Genomic DNA, 11,566 nt, shown 5'->3' on the forward strand with positions numbered 1-11,566 from the left:
AGGATGGTCAGGATTGTCCATAATTTTCTTGACTTTATGAAGAATCCTTCATAGAATCCTCCAACAATAGCTACATTTCCATTAACCTTAAAATTGCACAGTTTTAAAATATATAACATTTCCTCCTATCTTTATTTAACTCTCTAGTTTTAGCATTTCTGATGTTTGAAGGAAGACAACCAGGCTGGGAACATAACAGAAAGATTAGAAATACATGCGTTTAATAAACTGTTATACTCATTTTACAAGCATGAACTATTTAAAGATAAGCCATTCTGCAACAGATTTGTTTTGACATGTCAGAAATCTCACCACTTAAGATCCGCCAGTCACATAGACTGTATATCCTGCATATCTGCACAGCTACAACTATAGTTGAGTTTCCATTACAAATGTGTGCAAAAGGTTTTCCATATTCCACTAATGTCGAAAAAACACAATTTTGATTTCCATTGCAGTTTAGTGAAATGAACCAATTTTGATGCAGCCAAAAAAGCCACCTATCACCAAAACGATCAAAAATGTAGACTTTTTTTTAATTGCAGTGTTTCCATTAAACAAATTTATTTTCGAAATGTCAAAATTATATAGTCAATGAAAATACAACTCATGAATAACTGAAAGATGCTCTCATTTAGAAAATACTGATTTGAAAAGGTGAAGAACGAAATAAGAAATTTCCAATTAAATGCTGACAAATGTGGCTCTGGTGATTTTATTAGAAGTTATTTCTCAAAGTTAAACATTTTTCTTACTGATGGAAAATACAACCTTAACTTTAAGGTTGTGTTTTAAAATCGTATGTTGTTGTAATCAAATGTGTTTTTTTGTTGTTGTTGTTGTTGTGTTTACCAGGTGTGGAGGTCACTGTAGTAATAGTTTAAAGTCTATTACTGGACTTTAAACTACCAGTAATGGGTACAAGTTGGACCATTCCTTCTCAGTTCTTTAAAAAAATAAAATAAAATAAAAAATCCTTGATCTATTTTCACTAATTGAATTTTTTGGATGCATTTTTTAACATGAGCACACTCCGCTCAGGGGACATCATAAATAACCTATAGGAGGCTGTGAGAATGAGATTTGTTGAGAGTCAGTACAAGCTGTCCTGAGCATTCAGCATCACTGAGCTTCCACCTATTGAAACTCCTCAGAGGCGAAGCACCAATTCTCTCCTGTCTCCCTAACTTACCCGGAAAGACGTTACTTAGCTTCTGGTCATCTCAGTTTATGCTACGCCAGCTCTCGCCATTTGTGCTACTGCCTTGTCTTCAAATTTATAAGGTATGGCCAGAAAGTCTCCCTCCATTTCCTCGCGTGTCTGCACTGTCAGGATTTCGGCGACGCATTGATTTGATGCGAGCGATCCTCCTTCCTGAGGGAAATACGACCTGTTGGATCAGAAATCATCAACGCCGCAGCTCTTGCGCTGTCGCGAAGAAATGCGGCGCATCACCTCTGGGCTCGGACGGAAAGGTAATTGATCTGCGTGGTCAGATGGATTCACAGCAGACAGAGTCCCACCAGGGAGCAACCGGCAAAAAAGACATCCCCCCGGTAAGCTGTGTACGAATTGCTTTCCCGGCCGATGCGCCCCGCTCTGTCAACCCACATCTGGCTGCCGGGGTGAGTGATTGATGACAGCTGTCAGTCTGCGATCCGCTCCACCTCGTCATTCCCGTCGGATACCACTTCTGCCACGGTGAAAGTCCATCTCCTTTCAGCTGGCAGCTCTGACAGAGGAGCCACGCTGGAACTAGATCTCATTCCCTCCCCAGTCAACAATAGCTGCCCTGCCTTTTCCTTCCAAACCCTCTGAGCCAGAAAATTATGTGCAGACGGTTTACAAGGCTGGCTTGAGTTTATCCTCACCAGGGCTAGTGGCTGCCTATGTCGAGATAGGGCCTATAGGACTTTGTAGGCCATAAAAATGTTGTTTAATTTAGCTAGCCTCTAGCTAGCCTACAAATTATGGAAGCTGTAGTTATGGTGGAACGTAGCAAAAGGTAACTCTGCTGATCCCGTGTCCTGGACAGATCCACTGAGAACACAGTTTGCAGATCAAGAGACAGCTTCACCTCTCATTAGCTGCGTTTCCATTGACCACACAACTGCACAATGTGACATTTTGAAAATAAATTTACTTATTGGAAACACGCCAACACAGAAAAAAAACTTGTTTTTTGATAAGAAGTTTTGGTGATAGGATGAGTTCCTTCATTGTGCCGTAGGATGGAAATTTGCTCTGCAGCCAGACATTTCAAACATACAAAGCAAGATTAAATACATAGACAATGTTAATAAACAGCACCAGTTCATATGTATACAAAACAAAATTATAACTCACAAAGTTAGGGACATGATTAGATGAAGTGGGTTTCTTTTTGTTGTTATTGTTTTGGTCATATCAAAATTGGTTTGTTTCACAAAACTGCAATGGATTTGGTGTCAGACACTATCTGCAGAACAATTGCTAAGGCTCTTCCATAAGTGTGGAAAGCGGCTCATGTTTGCTGCATTGCCATTGACCATATACTGGTGCAACTTGACATTTTGAAAAAAAAAAAAAAATGTCTTCATGGAAACTCAGCAATTTCAAAGACTTTTGAAACAAAGTTCTGGCGCTATGATGAGGTGTTTTTTTTTTTTTTTTTGCCCGTATTAAAAATTGGTCTATTTTGCAAAACTGCAACAGAAACACTTTTTTTTTTTTGCATCACACAAATCACATGATCAACAACCGAATGTTGTCACTGGCAGAAACCACGAAGAAGACGACAACAGGAAGTAATAGAAAGATTATTGCACGGTATGTTTTCTAATTTTTTATCATATGAACAAACTTATTCATGTGTGATTTTAATTGCATTTGTTTAACGGAAACACCGCAATAATGAAACTGTATTTTTTCGACATAAGTGGAATATTTACAAAGTAAAGTAATGCAGCTATTGCCTTGATGAAGCGTTCATGGTGAAACAAGATTGTAATTCTTTTTTTTTACAGTGGTAGTGTAATTAATTGGCACCGACGTTACCACTGTTGCAGTTTTTGACACTGTTGATAATTCATATATTTTCCTATATATTTGATTTGCCTACAGATGAAGAACCAGCAGAGCATTCACCGGAGCATTTCAGCAGCCTAAGGACAGTCCCATTGACTGCAACACAACGATACATATACGAGTCTGTCGAGGCAGCTGCAATCCATCCTGCTGATTGGCCGTCCCTGTCTGATACGGCGAGGACCAAGTTAGTCAGCAGAGGGCCTCCAGACTTTATTTTTCCAAAAGCAGAGGATGAGGAAATCGGCCATCACCACCACTTTTACAGACATCTAAACTAGAGAAAAAGGGGGGGGAGAGATATGGAGAAGTTAGCTGGTGTATTATTCTAAAGCTTCTTTCCCACGTTCTTCCCTCACAAAGAGATACAATTAATCAGTGATGGAGATAATGACTCCTTCCTCCTGCATGTGGTCACGACACAAACATATCTGAAAAGATTTCAGTGTGCAGTGGTTGAAATATAATCTTTTACACATCGTGGTTTTCACATAATGGTTTTAATCGTCATTAAATTTCAACATAGAAATGGAAGCTGGACAGAGCTGATGGAAACATGTTCAAAGAATGACTGACAGGAAAGAGTAAGATATGATAGAAGTTGTAAATCGGCACATTTTTAATCAACTGAAATGACAGCCACAAATATGGGGCAAAAGTAGGAAAAAATCTGTCAGAGTGTGTAAAAGATTTGAAACTGTGGTGGAAGCTCACGTACTGCAACAATAAAATGGTTCAGATCGAAGCATGTTGTTGTTGTGCAATGGCCTAGTCAAAGTCTAGGAATTAAAGTTTCTTTTTTTATTATTTTGCTGTTTTTCTTTTTGTTCTTGGTTATTTATTTTTTTTCTCTGACATTTTACATGTTTGAAATAAATTTAACAATTTCATTTCAAATAAAGATGTGAATATTGACTTGTTTAAAAATCATGTCCTTTTGTTTTGCTCCTTTTACATTTCACCAGAGCTGTGAGATGGTTGGTCAAATAAAGTCCTGATAAAGAACCATAAAATTATCTGCTGTTACTCAACAACAAAGCAAATAAGAAGAACAACTACAAACAGTGTTGTGACGCACTGAAAGCTCACGATATCATGACTATTCACTTGGGAATTATTGACAAGACAATGCTAGCAACTGAGATTAGCAGTAAAGCTAACCAGGAAGAGATTGTCGTATGACAAAAAAAAAGTCAGAAGATATACAGTGAAAATCAGTAAACTACAAACTTGCTTTGGTTCCAAATAAACCTGGCTGAAAGCGTTTGAAAGGCAGTGAACGTCAATCACAATAACATCACAGGTGCCCATATCGGGATCACAAAGATTTTCTTTCGTTTTGCTCGCAGATCAAGTTTTACCGGGCTTTCTTTTGCTTATGCGGTTAAAAATGTAACTTACACATAGAAAAAAGAACTGGAGCAAACACAGAAGTCTACAGTTATAGCAACATAACTCCATAAATGTGTAGATTATAAGCACTGGTCTGCTTTTATTCCTCCAATCAGTCCAGGAAATTCTCAAATTGTATGAAAGAGCAACACAGCAAATATCGAGCTATTATTTATTTTTACTCAGATGCACCTTGCCATGGGAAAAAGATCAAAGGTTTGACTATATATATATATACATATATATATATATAACAGATGTAAGCTTTCATTTTTCTTTTAGCTGTTGATGCTAAGCATCCATTAAAAAACAATTAGCTAAAACTGACAGTGTTTTATCTCCAGACTAAAGCTGTAGTTTTCCTTGGACTCGGTTGTTAGCAGCAGATTCGGCCGGCTGTATGTGTCTGTATCTCTGGTGGCTTTTTCAAAGGGGATTAAAAACATAAATATAGTCGAGGAATCCAATAACTGTGTGCACTGAAGGGGCCATATGCATCATCTGCACTTAGCAAACACAAAATGTCAGCAACGGTAGCGGCACGTGTAACCTTGACAATGACAATAATGCCAATTAAAATGGAAATAATGATACCTTGCCCCCGGGGATTAAGATGTCTGATCTGTGTGTGCAGCAGCCATGTTGCAATTGCAAGTTGCTGGAATCATAAACCGCATTATAGTGTGACAATAACACAACTTCAACCTGGGATCGATTACCTCATAAACCTAGATCAGAGAGGATGATGCTCTGCTTAAACAACATGTTACTATTAAAATACATAGAAGGACGCAAGAATTGTAAAAACAATGTGCAGTTCCTTGTTTGTAGGGTTTGACTTAAGTGTATCTTGTAGGGGGATAGCGACAAAGTTATATAGATATATGTATTTGTTTCACATGAGGATTTTGATATAGAAATAACTACTGTTACATGCTCAGAAATAAAAAGAAACTATGCAATAAAGTTCCTACTCCACAAGCTCCATTCAACACCATTTAGAAAGTCACATAAATGAAGAAAAATAACTTAAACACTTTTGTCACATTGATCAAACACTACACAAAATCTTAAATCACTACATGGTTCTTAAATACAAGCAGTGGACATATTTATGGATAAACTTTTGCTTGAATGAACTTAAAAATGACTGTTTACTCAAAGTGTTTTGGATTTTATAAAGGTGCAGTTTGATATAATGTGAATCCAAAGTTCTAACTCTTTACCTGGTTTTATTGAGTTTGTATCAACAAAAAAAAAGTTGGACATTACTTCTACTGAACTTATCACAGATTAAAAATATATATATTTATTTTTACAATATTTGCATCACTTATATGTTCATAGGAAACACTAATGTATCACTATCTTTCCTAACATTTGATGATTATTGTACAAGAGTTCATACATTTACTGTATTTCATTTCTTTTCGGAACCAGTCTTGCAAAGTGCGGTTAAGCCCTTTTTATCTTTAGTTCTAGTGATTCTCTTTAAGTCATACTAGTTTTACAATTACAATGACATACAAAAAGAAAAAAGAAATAAAAATACCTTCCCTCGGAGTATTTGTTTGAAACTAGCTGACTGTACGGATCGTGCTTCTGGAACAGATCGTGCGTTGATAAGTTTCTCAGTCTGGGTCAGTAAACTACACAATGTTGGAGAAGACGTCCGACTTGACAGACGTCCAGCAGACGGTGATCGACACCCTTCACAAGGAGGGTACGCCACAAAGGGTAATTGCTAAAGAAGCTGCTTGTTTACAGAATGCTGTGTCTAACCCTACATGTAGGAAATAGGGTGGAATAAAAAAGGTGCACCAGAAACAGAGATAATCGCAGCCTTGAGAGGATTGTCAAGGAAAATTCATTCAAGAATTTGAAGGAGCTTTTCACGAGGAGTGAACTGAGTTTGTAAAAGCCAAAATGAAGAAACAACTCCTACACACAGGCTAGAAATGTCCTGGCATTTAAACCTTTACGGACCAGAGACTGCACTGTTACACTGAGGTTCACCTCTTCGGACAAAAGTAAAGTTTACATTTCATTTCAGGCCAAAAGCTGGTTCAGTGACCATGGTGTTGCTGTGTCTGACTGGCCAGCAAACTGGATTGACCTGAACCTCACAGACAATTTATGAGATGCTGTCAAGAGACACTGGACACGACAATACAGGTGAGCAAAAGGAGCCCCAGCCAAGCGTTGAGCACATAGGAATGAAACAGAAACCTGACATTTCTGTTTTATATAAATAATAATGTGTAATTTTTTACTAATTTTGTTGTAATATTCAGATTTTCTGAGTATGACTTTTGTGTTTTTATGATTAGTGGGGCTTAATCATCACAATTACAAGAAATAAAAGCTTGACACTGTATTTTTCTACTATAGGTAATAAATCTATATGAATTTCACTTTCTGAAAAAAAGTGTCAAAAATGTTGAACTTTAATTTTTTTATTTTTAAAAATAAAGTGAATGCCTTCAGATGAATTTTCTTAGCATTTTAGTTGTTTTATGCAACCAAATTTAGTCAAATGATGAGTTTATTTCCATTTTTTTGTGATTCTTTACTGTATTTTTGGTTAACTTAAATATAAAAATCAGAGCAGTTACTGCTTGTTTCTAGACTAGCTCCACTGTATGCCCAATCAATTCATGCCATATGTGGTTTGCACATATGGCACTTTTACATTCTCTGCTATCGACAAGCTATTTATTGACTTGGATTTAGGAACCCGAAGCTGATGATTTGTGCCTACATGTTTTTGTGTGTTTCTATGAGGGGCCATCTGCTAACATAGAATCCATCTCAGATCTCGCAGCACGTTGGATAAACATTGAGCAAGCTTCACTAAGTTTGCAATAAAGAACCTGAAAGCAAGTTGTAGTGTATACGGTTATCGCTAACATGAGTGATTGGCCGCTGGTTGGAGATGGTTCTTGGCAGACGGTATTAATCAGTCAATATAAGTGACGGTGCGTTTTTTAAATAGGCCACCAAATCTCTGCTGCTGTTTTGGGCTCCACCAGCAGATCGATGTGATCGGGTCAAGAGCAAGGTAGGTCTAGAAATTAGATTAATTTAACCATGAAAACTGATGTTGCTGCTTGTTCTTTTCTTGACATTTCTTTATTTAAATGTGCTTTTATGCATGTGTGCCTGCGTGTGTGTGTGTGTGTGTACTTGTTTATATGTAGTTGTGAGGACTTACTCTTAAGAAACGACCAACATTGTGTGGACATTTGTATTTGTGAAGACATTTTGTCATGTCCACACCAGGAAAAGACATAAATTTGGGATTATGGATAAGGGTTAGGATTATAGGATTGAGGTTGGAAATTGAGTTTTCACAACAAAAGAAAGAATATATAGCCTTAAAGCATTATGTACGTAGTTAATATTATTGCTCAGATTCAGCAAAAACTTTTGTGCTAAATTTTTTATACCTTTATGCTACTTTCAGTGTTGTATTGTCTTTGTGGTTTTATGGTGGGAGTGTCTTGATTGTTAGATGTTAAATGTTTCAAAGCTTTATTGTTTCATTCTGCTGCTCTTGTAAAAGGTCTTTGGTTCCTTGTTAAATAAAGATTACTCAATGTTATAATTTTTGTTTGGGTCTTAGTAACAGAGGTCCTGAACAAACAAACCACACAAATGCTTAATAGGTCCCTGTGATTAATTTGAAATTACACAGGAATAAGCAAACATTCAGTTCAATTTTAAGTTTTCATTTAGTTATCAGTCTGCATTAACAGTCTATATATTTTAAACCGTGTACAGGCTTACAAACTGTCTTTCTTAAATAAGTTCATTACATTCAATACTAATCTCTTTTTTAAAAAAAAGTACATTAACTTTTTATTGATTGAGAGAGATACAAAGACCAGATTTAGATGTTTTAATGAGATTGTGATGTTTTAGTAATGTTTTTTTTTATCACATTTGTATGAACATGTTTGAAGATGTTTTGAAAAGTAAAACATCCTTTTTAGAGGTGGTGCCAGACTCACTGACTGTTGGCTTGACTCTTCAGTATGTATTTCTGGATCTCTGAACATCATTCAGGCGAAAATGATGTTTTTTGCTATTCTTCTTTGTGATTTCTGTTGATATCTACCTAGTACTTGCGTTGATTTAAAAGGAAAACTTTGACTCTTTTCAATTGTCTTTTTAATGACCTCTGATCAAATTAATTGAAACAATTATTTACCAATACAGAAGGGTCGGAGAAACGATCGATGCACTCTTAATGAAACGACTGGGTTGAGGTTTAGGCTAAGGTCATCAATAGAGGGAGGAATAGAGGGAGGATACATTATACTAATAAAGCATCTGGAAAAAAAACCTATTAGAATGTGTGTGTGTTTGTGCATGTGTGCGTGGGTGTGTGTGTGTGCATGTGCGTGTGTGTGTTTGTATGGGAATGAGACAATGCATGTGTCAGTATTAACAAAGATTGAGCAATGTGCAGGTTTAATTAAGGCTATCTGCCTGAATAAATATCAGAGGTGATATCAGTTTGCGTTAGGACTAGATGTTATCTGGACAGGATGGATTGTGGTAATCAACAGAAATATCAGTGTTCAGGATGATTACAATAACAGCATGTCACATAGTATTACTCTGTTTGCTGAGGGATTTGTGTAGTGGGCACTGATATATATAACATTGCTTCAGTGAACTATTTAATATGTACCAATGCAAGTCTTAATTTTAGAAGACTAGTCACATTTTATATTTCTCTTTATATATTGTTGCCTTTCTGAAATAATGGGCTAGTAATTTTTTGTCAAAAGTGTTTTTCTTAATCACCACCTGCCAGAAAACAAACAAACAAACAAAAAAACACTTTTAGCAATAAAATGATTTAGGTCGTTATTATTTTAGAAAGGTGACATTATTTTTTATACCCAGTTTTCAATGTCTTTTTTGTGAAATTTACATGACAACATAGTGAATAATTGTGAACTGGAAAGAAAAATCATTATAAATTAAATTTTAAAAAGTTTGACATGCATACAATATGTATTCAACTCTCCTTACTGTGACAGCTCCGAATAAAATCCAGTAATCTTGACTGGTTTCAACACATCACCCAAAATTTGGGTCAACCAAACAAAACTATGTAGCATTTTTACTCAATCTGTCAAATTTCATTCTTACTCTATATCATGGGATTTTAAAATACTTTCAGACATAGACTTGGTACCTGGTTTGTTTAACTTTTCCTTACCGGCGCTATTCAGTCCTTCCACCTTTAGTAATATAAATGTCTCTGAGTATGATGAGGTAACACATCCAGGGAAAAATATTTCTGATGCATCTCAACATCACTATGCTGACAATACTGTTGTTTGCTGTGGTGCCAAAGCCAATGAAATGGTATTTAAAGTGGCCATTTTCTACTAGGGAAAGTAGTCATGCAACTCAGTTGTTATAAAAATGCTATATATATAAAATATGATTTAAACAAAAATTCACTCCCTGATTTAACGTCTTAAAATTCAGCCTCTGTCTCTTTAAAAACTCCTTCTCTTTTTGAAACTCCACCTTCAGGAAGCCATCACAACATCTGTTAATTCTTTAACGACATTTTTACCAACATTGCACTGAGAAGTAGCTCGTATAATGAGCTCAGCAGATGCTCAGCTCCACCAGGTGTTTGCTAATTGACGCAGGCTAGTCTGGAGGAGCTGAGTGAGGGAAGGCTGCTTTGTAAGGTGGAAACTCAAAAGATTGGGAGCTTGGAAACTGCAGCTAAGAGGAGGAACTTCATCCAGATTAAAGGATTTCTCCAACATGCATGGACGATTCAAGGCAACACTCCAGATATGTTCTTTATGGGAGGCGTTAACCTTGCAACATGATGTAAAGCTCAAAAAAGTCAATCTTATGTAATACTGCCCCTTTAAACATTTTGTTTTAATTTAGCTTCACATCACAGGTCGAAATCTGCTTCTTAACTTTGACTAAACAACAAGTTGTTTCTTTCTCTTTCTAACAAATAGAAAGTTCCAGCAAGTTTGGCATCTAATCAATGTTTAAACTTTGTAGCAGAGTGAAAATAGCATGTTGACTAACGGAACGGTCTTTTAATTCTTGTATTACGCAACTTTAAAAGAAAACTAAAACTTGGTTTCTTTTGTAGGAACAGATCTCGTTCTTTTCTTCCAGTGCCAGTAAATGTCTTGTTGCTGCCACTCTCCTAACAGACCTTGAGTATGGAAACATTATTTACATAAACGCCTCTGCCAACTGTCTGAGACTCTCAGATAATGTCTACTACTGTCCTTTAAGATTCATAACGGCGCATAAAACGCTCCTGCATCACCACACTCTGTTCTCTGCTCAACTGGACATCACTATCCACACGCTGACATATGCATTGGAGAAACTTAATATATAAATCAATATCTGGACCATTACCAGTATTCTTGTCAACCTTCATATTCCATAAACATGGCAGTCACAACCCCAACCCTCAGGCATTTTTAACCCTCACTGCTCCATCAGTTTGTGCAGAGATGAGCAAAAGGGAGTGACTACGAAGTTCCATGTTGTTCAGTGATGCTAATGTAGAAATATGAGATGGAAATAAGTTAGTAAGCAGAGTCTGTGAGTTATTTAATCTTGTTTTATTCCACTTCAATCACATTCTAGTTTGCTTGCCGAGCAAGTCCAGTTTGTTTGTAGAGGTGAGAATGCACAATTGAATTCTGATTCGGACCAAAAAAGCAATCTCTGGTCTGGTTTGATTGCGTATGTGAACACCGAGCAGACTGGAGACTGCTCCAGAAGCAGGAAGAAAACTACAACGCAGGGCATTCTGGGTAAATGCAACCAAAATACACCTTAAGAGTCCAGCCCTAGTGGGAGAATTAGCTCATGGTCTTTCACCAAAGACAAAAGAGAAATCCTACAACTGCTAAAATCTGAGACAACTCAACTTTTGGTTTCATTTTAGAAAAAAATGTCTACAGATTTTTGTTTGTGACACAAAAAAATGAAAAGCTATGAAAATATCTGAAAGGCCCTATATAATCTCCAATATTTACACAAAACAGATTTTCTACTAGGTTTGTTCATGTACTATTATTAGATTTA

This window comes from Poecilia mexicana, unplaced genomic scaffold, assembly GCF_051168715.1.
Source record: "Poecilia mexicana isolate PSO_F unplaced genomic scaffold, ASM5116871v1 scaffold_6, whole genome shotgun sequence".
NCBI lineage: Eukaryota > Metazoa > Chordata > Actinopteri > Cyprinodontiformes > Poeciliidae > Poecilia > Poecilia mexicana.